This window comes from Ziziphus jujuba, chromosome 11 (genome assembly GCF_031755915.1).
Source record: "Ziziphus jujuba cultivar Dongzao chromosome 11, ASM3175591v1".
Lineage (NCBI taxonomy): Eukaryota > Viridiplantae > Streptophyta > Magnoliopsida > Rosales > Rhamnaceae > Ziziphus > Ziziphus jujuba.
The window spans coordinates 25302184-25317388 of record NC_083389.1 but is presented as its reverse complement, the minus strand read 5'-3'; the positions used below and the strand labels follow the sequence as shown (position 1 = coordinate 25317388).

At 37.5% G+C, this 15205-nt stretch overlaps 1 non-coding gene and 1 pseudogene across 1 annotated transcript; one reads left to right on the top strand and one right to left on the bottom strand.

The window, feature by feature from the left end:
- Positions 1-2293: 2293 nt before the first annotated feature.
- Positions 2294-7977, bottom strand: LOC112490736 (protein TIC 214-like; annotated as a pseudogene).
- Positions 7978-8302: 325 nt separating this feature from the next.
- On the top strand, positions 8303-8374 carry TRNAN-AUU (transfer RNA asparagine (anticodon AUU)). Its single transcript has one exon. It is a non-coding gene; the product is annotated as a tRNA-Asn (tRNA).
- The last annotated feature ends 6831 nt before the right edge of the window (positions 8375-15205 follow it).

Sequence of the window (15205 nt, the reverse complement as noted above, 5' to 3'; positions counted from 1 at the left end):
TCAAGAGGAGGGGAATGATGTGATTCCGCCCGAGGCCGCTCAACCGATAACCCGTTGGGGTGCTGACTCGACACGGATGAAGACTAGGCCAATCACAAGAGCTCAAATTAAGAGATTTAAGGACAACCTGGGAGTATTTATACAGGGGGTAATCAATCTCAACAGAGCTTGTCCATACTTGAAGATACAAAGCCTATTCTAAGCATCCAAGTGGTGGAAGCCGATACGGACCCGGGTGACGGTTTTGGTACATTTTTGGAGTCCGAGAAGCATGAAATGGTTCCAATGCTTTATGGGTTCAATACATATGCCTAAGAGGTCATGGAATCAAGTTAAAGCAGCCTCAAATGCAATCAAAAAGGGCTTGTACGGACAGCTTCAACAATTTGGCCGAATTTGCTGTATTGCTTGCTGGCTTTACTGTATTTTACTGTATTAGCCTTTTCTTATTTTTCCAAGCATGGGCAACGTGTGGGCCTTCATATTCAGTTTATTTGGCATCCTACAAAGCATCTAGAAGCTGATTTGGAGCTCACTTTGGTCAAAGATTGGTCAAAGTCAAATTAGTCAAAAAGCTAGTATTTTAGTTTCCTAATTTTATTCTACTTTTTGTTTTAGGAAACTACCATTATTTTTAGTTTCTATTTATTTATTTTCTGGACAAATAAGATTAGGAAAGTTATTATTTTATTATTTTCATTGTAAATTGATTAATTCCTAATTCAAAATAAAGGAATTAATTAATCCCAATTAGATTAGGAAAAGGAAAGTTTCGGCCAAGGTAGACTTCTCCATTGTGTGGCCGGTTTTTCCTAGGGTTTTTAGGGTTTATTTTGTTTCTTTCAAAAGCCTATTTAAAGGCTTATTTTTCATTAATAATATAACTTTAAAACTTTGATTTGATTGAGAAAATACTTGTGAGATTAATTATCTCTTTGTTCTTTGAGAACACCTAAAACACCATTAGAGAATTGGTTGTTTTAGCTTGACTTATCAATAGGTTTTCCATCCCCTATTGTGGCGTCTTCATTATACCAAGGTTTCTAACCACAGGTTGGTTAGGGATTGAGGTCCATTCCATTAGAACTTGAACTTAATTAAAGATCCGGGCTAATATAATACGGGTTTAGGAGCAGGTCGTCCTAGGTTCGTATCACTTGTTTCAGACATCGGAGCCTTGCCTCGGACATTTAATCTCGAACTTCAGACATCGGATGTAACTTAGCTCGGCCAGACATAACTTAGCTCGGACAGACATCAGTTAGCTCGGCCAGACACAAGTTAGCTCGGACAGACATCAGTTAGCTCGGATAGGCCATAAGTTAGCTCGGACATCAGGCAGACATAAGTTAGCTCGGTTGAAGACATAATTCAACCTAGATGTCAAAGTCAACTCGTTACCTAATTTGCGATTGATTTTATTTCTTTTTGGGTTTTTATTTATTTATAGGTTTTTAGTTTATTGTAAATTAATTGATTCTTAATTTAATATAAAGGAATTAATTAATCAAACTTAGATTAGGAAAGGAAGTATAGTTGCGGCCAACTAGGTTTCTTTATGTGTGTGGTCGGTTTTACCTAGGATTTTTAGGGTTTATTTTGTTTCTTTCAAAGCCTATTTAAAGGCTTATTTTTCAATAAGAATACAACTTTGATTTGATTGAGAAAATACTTGTGAGATTAATTATCTCTTTGTTCTTTGAGAACACCTAAAACACCATTAGAGAATTGGTTGTTTTAGCTTGACTTATCAATAGGTTTTCCATCCCCTATTGTGGCGTCTACATTATACCAAGGTTTCTAACCACAGGTTGGTTAGGGGTTGAGGTCAAATCCATTAGAACTTGAACTTAATTAAGATCCGGGCTAATATAATACGGGTTTAGGAGCAGGTCGTCCTAGGTTCATATCAGCCCCCACTCCCCCCCCCCCCCCCCACTTTGTTCCTATCCTTTTTTTAGTGTTAGGTGGTTTTATTGATCAATAATAATAATGCCATTCATTTTAATTTAGTATACATGATACAATAATCTTAATTTTGTTAATAATTCCAAATTTGATGAAATAAAATTGTAGTCGAATAGGTATACCAAAATCTTCTTTTCGGCACTCACAAAAGATAAAAATTTAGACCTCAAATGAAAAAAAGAAGATTTTGGTGATAATTTATTGATCTAATTGATATGTCAATGAATCATGTATCAGAATGAAATGTAAGCCAATGCATGTGTGCATTTCTTTGTTTTCATAGATCAAACTATAGGAAATATAGGAAAAAAAAATCTACCATTAACTAATGAATTTTGAATCGCAGATACATATGTATCCTTACCAGACTGAAATGACTGCCATTATGGGTATCAAACCAATATCGATTCATACAAGCTAAATCTTCAAATCGATAATTAGGCCAAAGAAAGAATTTTAATTTAATTAGTTTTGTTGTATCTCTTTTGCTTTTATCTAAAACTTTATTGTTTTTGTTCTTACCATTGCAAAATGCTGCATTTCGATACATACCATTTTTGTTCCTAGAATTAAAAAAATTAGAATTCTCAATTCTCTACGACGTCTAGGGGATAAAAAAATTTCAGGCATAAACAAATCATAATGATTGTTGTCTTTATTTCCAGTCATTTTTTGATATTTTGCAATGAATTCAACAGAATTCTTGTTATCAACAGTGCTTTTTGTTAAGTACTTTTGATTTATTTCATGCTTACTCTTATAAACCAATGAAATACCTATGGTTTGATATATAATAAATTGTCCTTCATTTTTTATAGATAGACGGATTGGGTCGATAATCAATATTCCCTTTTTCATCAATTCTATAAGAGTTAAATCTTTCTGAATTAGTAGAATATCTAGGGTCAATTCGCCCCTTTGAATAGAGGATATAAAAATTTCTCTTGGATTTATCAGTCTAAGCAGGAGGCAATTACTTTGATGTTATCGATCATTTTTTTATTTAAAACACCATCCCATCTCAATTGAAAACACAAATACCTTTTTAGGAAGAAATCAAACCCCGCTTCCGTATTGTTCTTGTAGTGTTTTTTGTTTCTATCTTTTTTCATGTCTAATCCCACAAAATCTTCTTCAATATCTTTGTCTTGCTTTAAGAGAGGTGATTCAAAATCTACTTGGCTTGCGGATTCTTTTTTTTCCTTGATTTCTATTTTCTGATTCAAGAGATTTTTTTTTCATTCGAAAATATTGATATATTTCTTTTTTTCTTTCCAGTGATGCTTTTATTTTCACTAGCATTTTCATTTATATTCAAATTAAAAAGAATTAATTTGATTAGAATGGCCCATGGTTTAATCTTATACGTGTTATAAAGTATCAAAAATTCTGGGAAAAACCAACGATCCAGATTTGATACTGGACAACTTCGTATTTCTTCATTCATTCCCATCCAATCAAAAAGGTTTTTTTTTTTTTTTTGTATTGGATAGGTTGAATTCTTGATTTTGAGGAATCGTGAGATAAAAAAGACCTTGCGTATCGGTTTTATCAAGTAGTTGATAATTATTCCCCCGAGTCTTACTATATTTATTACTAGTTGTGTCAGTATCAATATTGATCCAGGCCTCAATATCGACTTTCCTTCTAAGACAAAAATTGAGAATTATCCAATCAAAATATTTTCTATCCGGATTTTTCTCCATATCTATAATATCATCGTCGACTAGATAATTATTGATAGGGATATCTCCTAGCACATTAAAATATTTTCATTTATATGTACTGTAATTATAAAAAATTTCTTGGTTATTATTTACTTGTAATGGTAATCCATAAATAGATGAGTTCTTCTGATCTTCATAATTAATAGATTTAGATGATATAAATTTATATGATAAAAGATCATATCTATAGTGTTTTTTAAAATTCTTTGTTTCCTTTTGTAATGAGGCTGCTTCAAAAGTCTTTTGTTTTTCGTAGTGAATTAATCAGTTTTTTTAATTTTCATATGAATTGCATTTCTTTAAATGGTTAGATTGAGCTATAAAGTGTTGATTGACTCTATTTCGCCACTTTGTTGGTACCAAGCTAGACCATTTGATTGGAGATAAATCATATTGATCGTGACCTTTTAACCAAATTTTCCATTAATTCATTCCCGAATTTCGAAGAGAATTATGTCTCAATTTGGAATGAAATAGTTTCTGTGTTCAACCAAAATAATTCTTTATTTCATTCTTAAGATAAAAAGTTGTTCCATTATACTGAAAAACGGATCTTAACTTGTATAAGTTAAGGGCTAGGTTGTGGTAATTTGTAAAATACATATGCTTGTGACATGTAAAATAAGTAAAAAACAGTCTGTGCGCTTTTTTTACTAATAGTAGAAAGGGACTTTTTTATAGTTGAAATAAAGTGAATTAGACTTTTATTTTTTCTATAAATTATTTTTTGATTTATTTCATTATTAGAATTAGAAATATTTTTATCGTTGTATATATATTTATTAAGAATTTTTTTTGTTGATTCTTGAAAAAATTGTGCATTAATATTCCGGATATCAATGATACCTAAAAAGATATCTATGTATATCTTTTCAATGAAAAAAATTATAAAATAATATGATTTACGAATTAGTCAAGCATTTCTTCTTTTTAATACCTGCCCAATATGTTTTGGCGATTCTAATCTTTTATCATCATAACTCATTTTGTTTTTTTTAGAACTTATATTTTGTATTATAAATTCTTTTTTGTTCTCTTTTTTTTTTTCTATTTGATTTATGAGTGTATTTGTTCCATAAGTTAAATTTTGTATTTTTTTTTTTTTTTTGCTAATGAATAATTTGTGCAATCTGTAGGTCGAATTTTACTAGACGATTCAAGAATTAGCTGATTATTTCTTATTGAATCTTTTTCTTTTTTAGTTTCACTTAATTGATATATTTCTAGTTCTCTCAAGCCAAATAATAGAGTTGGGTTTATTTTTTCGAGTTCTTTTACTATTTTTTTTAGAAATAGAATGGTTTTACTAAACTGGTTTTTTATGTCTTTTGAAACATTTAGAAAAAAATTTGTTTTTTCCTGTAAAATTCTTAGAACTAGAAAATGCTGCTTTTACCATTTTCTAATTTTTTTTGTTGAGTTCTTTAAAAATAGGTTCAAAAACTAAAAGGTAGTTTTTGGGAGAGCCAAAAGGCAGTTCAGTTTCAATTCCCTAAACTGTTAAAAAATAGAAATCATGTTTTTTTTCCTTTCTTTTTCATGGATCGTTAGACGTTTTTTGTAGCTTAGCTTTGTGCCTAGGTTTTATACGAAAAGGAAATAGGATCTTTATCTTAATACCGTCTGTTAGCTAGTTTTTTAGAAATTCTGTTTCTGAAAATTGGATGCCATTATAAGTACATTTAATATGCATTTCTTTATTCCAATCCTTTAAATCCTCAGACCATTTAAGAAATTGAAACATAGTATACGTATAATATTTTTACCTATTATCAAGAAGGGTAATAGAATATTTTTTCTAAAAATAGATTGGGTTACTGACACAAGACCTCTTAGTATTTAAGCAAATATAATATTATCCCATGCTTCTGCTATTTCTATACGTGCTTTTTCTCATCTTTTGTCTTCTTCTATGTTGTATTTTTCTTTGTTTTTCTCAGTGCCTTTTGGCTTTTTTTTCTGTATAATCTGAAATTGTTAATTTTGTGTTTTTCCACATCCAATTTTTTAAAAACATTTTCATAGGCTCAGAGATATCAAAAGAAAAAAAAATGTCTTTTTCGATTCTATCCAAATAAAAGGGTGAATGTACATTTCCTTGAAAGAATTTCCAAATAACTGTTTTACATCTTTGAGCGCGCATAGAAGCTTTTATTATGTGTCGATGAAAATCCAGTTGTTGTGAATAACATACCAAAGCCACTTGCTGCATTTTATCAGGATTATTAGTATCTTTAGTATTAGTGTCAGCAGTTTGTAGGTTATCAGTAAAAATCACTATACGTTTGGAATTTTGTGAATGAATCTCATACTCCGTTGCCACTCCCTCTGCGCTTTCTCCCTCCTGTTGTTCCAAATCACTAATTAATTTGTATGACCATCGAGGAACTTTTTTACTAATTTCTTTTAGTCCGATAGGTTTTTTTCTAATTTTTTTTTTTATCGTTAGGGTCTCTTATAACTGCATCAAATAGAAATTTATAATTTTTTTTGTTATCTTCTTAATCAATTTTTATTTGTTCTTCTTCGGGAAGTAAAGAAAGCTCTTTAAAATTTAAACATGATGGTGGTTTTTCAGTAAGTTCATTGATTAAGTTTAAGAAATGTAAAATTTTTGTTGTTAATGGTTTTTTATCAAATGGATTTTTTATCTGTTCAAATTTTAGATAATTAAAAATAAGAAGGATACTATGAATCTTATTTATCCTAAAACCCTCTATGTCAATGTTGTTTTTTCTGGAAGTTTCATTTAGGATTGCAGTTGAAAAAAAAATTGTGATTCGTTCTCGATAGGGCCATTCAAGAAAGGATCATATATTTTAGGTAAGTATTTGTTTTGAGGATTATCATTACAAAATCTAGTCTCTTTTTCGAGTATATTCCAAACAAAAAAAATCCTATCTAAAGCTTTGACTCTATTTATAAATTTTTTGTTCAGGTCTTTTCTTTTTTGTTCATTGCTAGAACTCCAATTATTATATAATTTCGGTAGAAGAGGGTTTATCTGCTGTAAACAGAGACATCTTTCTTTGTATAATTTCCAAAAAAATTGACAAACTGGGCGGGTATGTAAAAGATATTCTTTCTTTTCCGTCACTTTGACATATATAAAAAAAAATGTTGTGACATTTCTTTTCTTACAGCATTTTCAAATTGATTGTTTTTTATATACCAGAATGGCCTATTCCATCGCTATAGTCAAAAAGAATATTAACAAGAGGTTTTTGAAACTAGAGTAGATCTTGATTTTCATCCATATCCATATAATAAGTTTCATAAACAAGTCTATTTTTATAGCGTGTCTCTTTAAAGTGGAATTCATCCTTTGTTTTTTCCTTTCCATTCACTCATATCTCTTCCGTTTCATCGATTTTGTCTGGATCCTCCCTTTCTTCTGAAAAAAGGGAAAGAGAAGGATCTTCTTCAATAGATATCTCTTGTTCCTGTTTTAGTCCCCCTCGTTTTGAAGTTGTTTCTATTTCTACATCTGTTTCTCCCTCACTTTCCCCCCTTTCTTCCGTTTTTGAGGTTTCATTCAGTTTCTTAGTAACAATGGGTGACAGTATTCTGCCTAATAGTAGACACAGGTAATAAATAAGAGAATACTAAAGATTCGAGCCATAGAATTTCTCAACTCTAACACAAGGTACTTATTAGATCTAACAAGTACATTAGATCTAATAGAATTATTTTGCTGTATGCAGACTAACACCAACCCAACCCATTTCATGAATAAAATGTGACCAATTTACCAACCAACAAAACTACTTGTTACAAATAAGATCTTGTTATTGCATCGAAACATATTAATGTTGACTAATCTGACTAACATTGAACTTGGTAAAATGAAATGGTTGAATAATTGAAAAATGAGATTATTCAGTAATGCACATTGAATGCTAAGATTACGCATTGCATTTATGTTAGTAGATCCATAATCAAAAAAGTGTTTGTGATTGTTCCATAAGAAATGAAACAAAAGATACGGTAGAGCTAGAATAGTTATTGTATGAGGTCTACCCAATGCTAGATGCATAGGCACATCATAGATCGATATGAACATCATGAGCTATCTCGTAATAAAACCGGTTGTCGATGATACTTTCTTCTCGGTTCCTTCTTCTCCTTCTTCCATAACGCGAGCTTGGAGAAGGAAGAGACAAGAGGGCCCTATGGAGAATGTGGTCAGAAATCCACAATAGAGTCCAACCACAATGACCAAATTGATTATCTTCATGCATAAGGACACTAGATTACCTAGTATAAAAGATTTAAAAATCATCACAAACCTCCCTTTTTTCTTTTCTAGTGCAATTTTTGGATTATTATATGATGATTTTTAAACTTTCCATATATATATATATAGAAAGAGATAGACTAGAAACGACATCTCTTATCGCAATTACACCAAAGGGATATTAAATGAAGGGAATTAGGATATCGATGGAATATAATGACATAGAGCCACTTTTGGGTTCCCTATGACATGAGGCATGGATTGGAGCCACTACGAAGAAGTTCCAGGAGTTACAAAGGAAAATTCGAGCTCATATTGGTCATGGCTTGAGAATGGGAATTGAACTCTTTGAGATCTAACCTCCTGTTGTTCCTCAGTAGCTTAATGGTAGAGCGGTCGGCTATTAACTGACTGGTCGTAGGTTCGAATCCTACTTAGGGAGATTTGATTCATTTCGAATTAAAGAATTCAGAATGAAAAGGTTCACTTTGACTGTTAAGAGTAGGTAGCTCGTTCCCTGTGTCTTTGTTTCGATTGCATTCTATCTCATTGTATCACATTTTGTTCTGTGATATTTGAAAATCGTCGTCAATACCTCGGCGTAGGTCCGAGATAATCCTTTGTTGAACAGGCTTGGGCTATTTACAACTATCCAATTAAGAATTCTTAAATGTACTAGCAAGTACATCAAAGATGCAGTCATCGATTCACTCGGGAGGCCACAATTACCGCGAGCAAACATATTAATGATGAGGAATGCATTTTTGTTGTGCTACTAATACTTGTACTTTCTCCGCTATTCTGTCACAAATTGGCTGAGGAAGAATTACATGGCATAAAACTAAAAAGAATATGCCGATTCGGGCTTCGGGCCGGGCATACTATATTTAATTTATCCACCATTAATGATAAATAAAATGAAAGAAAAAAGGAAGAGTAAGGCTGTTCCATTTCGACAAAAGACCCACGCCCAAATTCCATAGCTTGGGGTCCGCAATCCTAATCATGATTTTCCTAACCCCAAAGGGAAAGGTCCTTCCATTTTAGGCCGGTTGTGGGTGAGGAAGGATTCGAACCCCCGACCCCGTGGTTCGTAGCCACGTGCTCTAATCCTCTGAGCTACAGGCCCCAACATGTCTCCCCAGTCATTTCGGGTTAAGAAGATGTGAAAATGCCTTTTTCTATATAAGAACGGTGCGTTCCGAGGTGCGAAGTGGGAGAGAAGGGATTTCATAATTAGGGTTTTGAATAAGACGACCTTTTCATTTTTCAATTTTTTTTTTCATATTACAAAAATAAAATAATAAGAATGAGAGATGTTAAGCTTTTTATCATCCTTGTGTCGAGCTATTTTTCCACAGGACCTCCCCTATAGTATCGTCACCGCAGTAGAGTTTAACCACCATGTTTGGGATTGGTGTGGTTCCTCTATGCCTAAAACACCAGAATATCAAACCGTGAACGAAGAAAGGCATGAGAGAAAAGCATATTGGCTAGTGATTGTGAGGCCCCAATTCTTGATTGGAGGGGACACCAAAGGCCTCTCCCTTTTCATCCCTTGGATAGATGGAGAGGGAGGGCAGAGCTTTTGGTTTTTTCATGTTGTCAAAGAGTTGAACAATGGTTTTTTCATGTTGTCAAAGAGTTAAACAATGAAAATAGATGGTGAGTGCCTGATCGAATTGATCGGGTCATGTAGGAACAAGGTTTAAGTCTACCGGTCTGGTAGGATGCCTCAGCTGCATACATCACTACATTTCCACTTGACACCCATCGTAATGATAAACGGCTTGTCTCTCCATGACCTTCTCTTAAATTCTTAAAACTTCTGTCGCTCCACCCCCGCAAGGGCAGAAAACCCATCGCTGTCTTGCTTGTGCTACCGGAAGCTTTAGGGAAGTCGAATAGGCAGAATAGGATAACAATCATCTTGGGGTGGGCTTACTACTTAGATGCTTTCAGCAGTTATCCGCTCCGCACTTGGCTAGCCAGTGTTTACCATGGGCACGATAACTAGTAAACTAGAGGTCCTCTCATACTAGGGAAAGGTCCTCTCAATGCTCTGACGCCCACATCGAATATGGATCAAACTGTCTCATGACGTTCCGAACCCAGCTCACATACCGCTTTAATGGGCGAATAGTCCAACCCTTGGAACATACTACAACCCCAGGTGGCGAAGAGCCAACATTGAGGTGCCAAACTTTCCCGTCGATGTGAGCTCTTAGGGAAGATCAGCCTATTATCTCTAGAGTACCTTTAATCCATTAAGCGACGGCCCTTCCACTCGGCACCATTAGATCATTAAGGTTGACTTTCATCCTTGCTTGATGGTTTGGTCTTGTAGTCAAGCTCCTTTCTACCTTTACACTCGAGGGCTAATCTCTGTCTGGCCTGAGGAAACCTTTTCACACTTCCATTATCTTTTAGGAGGCCTATAGCCCATAGAAACTTTCTACCTGAGACTGTCTTTTGGCCCGTAGGTCCTGACACAAGGTTAGAATTCTAGCTCTTCTAGAGTGGTATCTCACTAATGGCTCGGGCCCCCTCGGAAGGAGGCATTCTTTGCCCTCCACCTAAGCTATGCAGGAAAGGCCCAAAGCCAATCCCAGGGAATAGTGAAGCTTCATAGGGTCTTTCTGTCTAGGTACAGGTAGTCTGTATCTTCACAGACATGTCCATTTCACCGAGCCTCTCTCTGAGACAATGCCTAGATCGTTACACCTTTCATGCGGGTCAGAACTTACCTGACAAGGAATTTCACTACCTTAGGACCGTTAGTTACGGCCACCATTCACCGAGGCTTCGGTCGCCGGCTCCCCTATCATCAGGTCACCAACTTCCTTGACCTTCCGACACTGGGCAGGCATCATCCCCCATACATGGTCATACAACTTTACGGAGACCTGTGTTTTTGGTAAACAATCGCCGGGACTGGTCACTGCAACCCCCTTTGTGAGGAGGCACCCATTTTCTGGGAGTATGGCATGGGTGACTTCAGCGCCATAGCACCTGGTACTCGAACATTAGCCTAGGGCATTTTCTATACCCCTTTTTACCCTAAAAAAGTAGGAGCACCGTGCATCCTTGAACCGATAACCATCTTTTGGCTAACCTAGACTCCTCCGTCCTTTGGGACCAACAAGGGGTAGTACAGGAATATTCACCTGTTGTCCTCGACTATGCCTTTGGGCCTGATCTTAGGCCCTGACTCACCCTCTATGGATGAACCTTGCAAATATTTGCGTTACTCAAGTCAACATTCTCACTTCCGCTTTATCTACCACAGCTCACGTGGGTGCTTCCCTCTAGGCAGAACATTCCCTTACCGATGCATTTTTACATCTTATAGCTTCGATAGATCGCTTAGCCCAGTTCATCTTCGATGAAAGAGCACTCGATTAGTAAGCTATTACACACTCTTTCAAGGGTGGTTGCTTCTAGGCAAACCTCCTGGCTGTCTCTGCACCCCTACCTCCTTTATCACTAAGCGGTCATTTAGGGGCCTTAGCTGGTGATCCATGTTGTTTCCCTCTCGACGATGAAGCTTATCCCCCATCATCTCACTGGCCGACCTTGACCCCTGTTATGTTAAGGTCATATCTAGTATTCAGAGTTTGCTTCAATTTGGTACCACTCTCGCAGCCCACACTGAAACAGTGCTTTACCTCTAGATGCCCAGTCAACTGCTATGCGTTAACCCATTTCGAGGAGAACCAGCTAGGTCTATGTTCGAATGGCATTTCACCCCTAACCACAACTCATCCATTGGTTCTTCAACATCAGTCGGTTCTGACCTCCACATAGTTTCACCCAAGCTTCATCTTGGTGATAGATAGATCAACCAGGTTCCGGTCCATAAGTAGTGACAATTGCCCTATGAAGACTCACTTTCCTTACCGCTCCGGTGGGTTCCCTTAACCAAGCCACTGCCTATAAGTCACCGGCTCATTCTTCAATAGGCACGCGGTCAGAGCCCTGGTCTCCTCTCACTACTTGGGAGCTTACGGTTTCATGTTCTATTTTCACTCCTCGATGGGGATTCTTTTCACCCTTCCCTCATGGTACTACCTCACTATCTGTCACCCAAGAGTATTTAGCCTTGCAAGGTGGTCCTTGCCGAGTCACATGAGATTCCACGTGTCCCATGCTACTTGGGTTAGAGCATAAGCTAGTGATACTTTCGGCTACTGGACTCTCTCCATCTAGGGTATAGCACTCCACCGCTTCACCTAGCAGCATGACATTTGTATTGCTCTCCCACAACCCCATTTTCATGGTTTAGGCTGCTCCCATTTCGCTCGCCGCTACTTCGGGAATCGTTTTGCTTTCTTTTCCTCTAGCTACTAAGATGTTTCAGTTCTCCAGGTTGTCTCTTGCCTACCCATGGATTCAATAGTAATTCAAAAGGTTGACCTATTCAGGAATCTCTGGATCTACGCTTATTTTCAACTCCTCGAATCATTTCATCATTTATTACGCTCTTCCTCATCTCTAGGTGCCTAGGTATCCATTGTAAGCCTTTCCTTATTTGAACCTCACCCTTAACTTTAAGGCTATGCCATCACCTAAGGTGCTGCTAAATGGGAGGATCTTATCAACATCCATGAATGCTAAATCATAGCATAGATCAAACTGCCGAATCAGGAAAATTGGGTGCTATCATATAGCTTTGTATCGACTAAGTTCATGAGTTGTAGATAAGTGGACTCGAACCGCTGACATTTGCCACAGGGTAAACCACCGCCTCTCAGGCCCCCAGCTGATTCTACCATAGAGGCCAATGATAGATAATAACTTACCCCCGAACACAACTTACAACTTTCATCGTATTGTGCTCTCCAAAGAGCAACTTTTCTCAAAATCTTAAGAGGTGCTGAGTTAGAATCCCATTCTAACTAAGAATTATTATGGTTCTGGAGGATCTAGCTACAGGAGAACTAGGAACAAAAAGCTTTCCCACCCTTTTCCACTGACTCTTTGGTCTTAAGAATGCTGGTTTTAGGATTTATGATTGCCCTTCTCCGACCCTTACTGCCCAACCTGAAAGCGGACAGCTAATGGGTTCCACTTATTGAATAAGATTCTATGGTCGGTCCTCGACCCTTGGATGGAGAAGGCGTACTTAAGGTGATCTTGTAGCTCCTACGGGGTGGAAACGATAGGGTCAGTCTTTGGATTTTCCTTCCTTTTGCCGCATTTGACTCAAAAGGTTAAAGGGACATAGTGCATCAAGCTATTCGTAAGGGCCAACTTGATCCTTTTCCCAGGGATCCCAGATGACGGAACCCTAGGAAAGCCACCGACTCTAACTACCGTTCATGTACGATCCATATTAGATCTGACCAGCTGCCCATCCTACCTCCTCTACATTCTTGACGGCCCATCTTTGTCTCAATAGAGTCTTTCAGTGGCATGTTTCGGTCCTCTTCCCCATTACTTAGAAAAAATGAGCCACCGGTTCAGGTACAAGATACTATCATTACCACCTGGACAATTAGACATCTAGCCTGTAATTGCAACGACCCGATTACAAGAGCAGAGCTCTACAAACTAAGCTATATTCCCCCGAGCCAAGTGGAGTATGCTTCTTCTATTCTTTTCCTTGGTGCAGCTGGGCCATCCTGGACTTGAACCAGAGACTTCGCCCGTGAAGTAAATCATCGCACCTACGGTCCAACCACTTGGGAGAGAATCAATAGATTCCTTTTCGGGAGCGATTCATCCTTCCCGACTGCAGCATACAACTCTCTGTTGTACTGTGCTCTCTAAATGTGCTTATTCCTCCCTTCTTCCTTACCATGGCAAGTCTTTGTAAAATAATTCCGATGAGAAGAAAAAAGAAGGCATTAAAAGACCCTTCTGGCACAACCCTAGACACTCTAAGATCCTTTTTCAAACCTGCTCCCATTTTAAGTCAAAAGATAGATAAGTAGACACATCCCATTGCACTGATCGAAGGCGTTCATAGTGATTGAGGGGGTCAAAGACCAAGAAGTGAGTTATTTATCAGCCAAGCATTCTTCTTAAGGCTAGATCCAATCTCCTGGTCCCTGCAGAAAGGAAAAACAATTTCACGTTCTTCCTTTTGGGAAGGGAGGATTTGGAAAATCCTATTGATTGCAGCTTTCTGCAGACTCCAGGAAAAGCATGAAAAAAATACTCGAATGGTACGATCCCTCCGTCACCCCAGAATGAAAGGGGTGATCTCGTCATTCTTGGTCTGTGAAGCTATGTTGTTAGGTGCTCCATTTTATTTTCCCATTGAGGCCGAAACTAAACCTGTGCTTGAGAGATAGTTGTCCATATACTGATAAGGGATGTATGGATTCTCGAGAAAAGAGGAGTCGTGGTGGTCCCTCACGGACCGTCCCATCTATCCTCCTGAGCAGAAGTTCGATTTCAAACCCCAGTTCGAACAAGAGAAGTATGCCATGCTAATGTGGCTTTTACTCCCCCACGTCACCACACGTGAAAGACATGGGGACCTAAAAAAGTGGATCCTATCAATTTGTTCTGACCTAGGATAATAAGCTCATGAGCTTAGTCTTACTTCACTGTTGAGAAACAAAAGAAGACTTCCATTTCCAAGTTTCACTTAGATGTAGCTCTCTTCTTTTTCGGTGTGCAACAGTGTCAAACCAAAATACCTAACAAGCATTAGCTCTCCCTGAAAAAGAGGTGATCCAGCTGCACCTTCCAGTATGGCTACCTTGTTATGACTTCACTCTAATCACTAGCCCTGCCTTCGGCATCCCCCTCCTTGCGGTTAAGGTAACGACTTCAGGCATGGCCAGCACCCATAGTGTGACGGGCGATGTGTACAAGGCCCAGGAACAAATTCACCGATGTATGGCTAATCGGCGATTACTAGCGATTCCAGCTTCATGTAGGCAAGTTGCAGCCTACAATCCAAACTGAAGATGGGTTTTTGGACTTAGATCACCTTCGCGGGATCGCAACCCTTTTTCCTAGCCATTGTAGCACGTGTGTTGCCCAGGTCATAAGGGACATGATGACTTGACATCATCCTCACCTTCCTCCAGCTTATCACCGTCAGTCTGCTCAGGATTCCAAACTCAACGGTGACAACTACACACGAGGGTTATGCTCATTGTGGACTTAACCCAACACCTTACGGCATGAGCTGATGATAGCCATGCACCACCTGTGTCTGGGTTCCCAAAGGCACCCCTCTCTTTCAAGGGGATTCACGGCATGTCAAGCCCTAGTAAGGTTCTTCTCTTTGCATCAAATTAAACCACATGCTCCA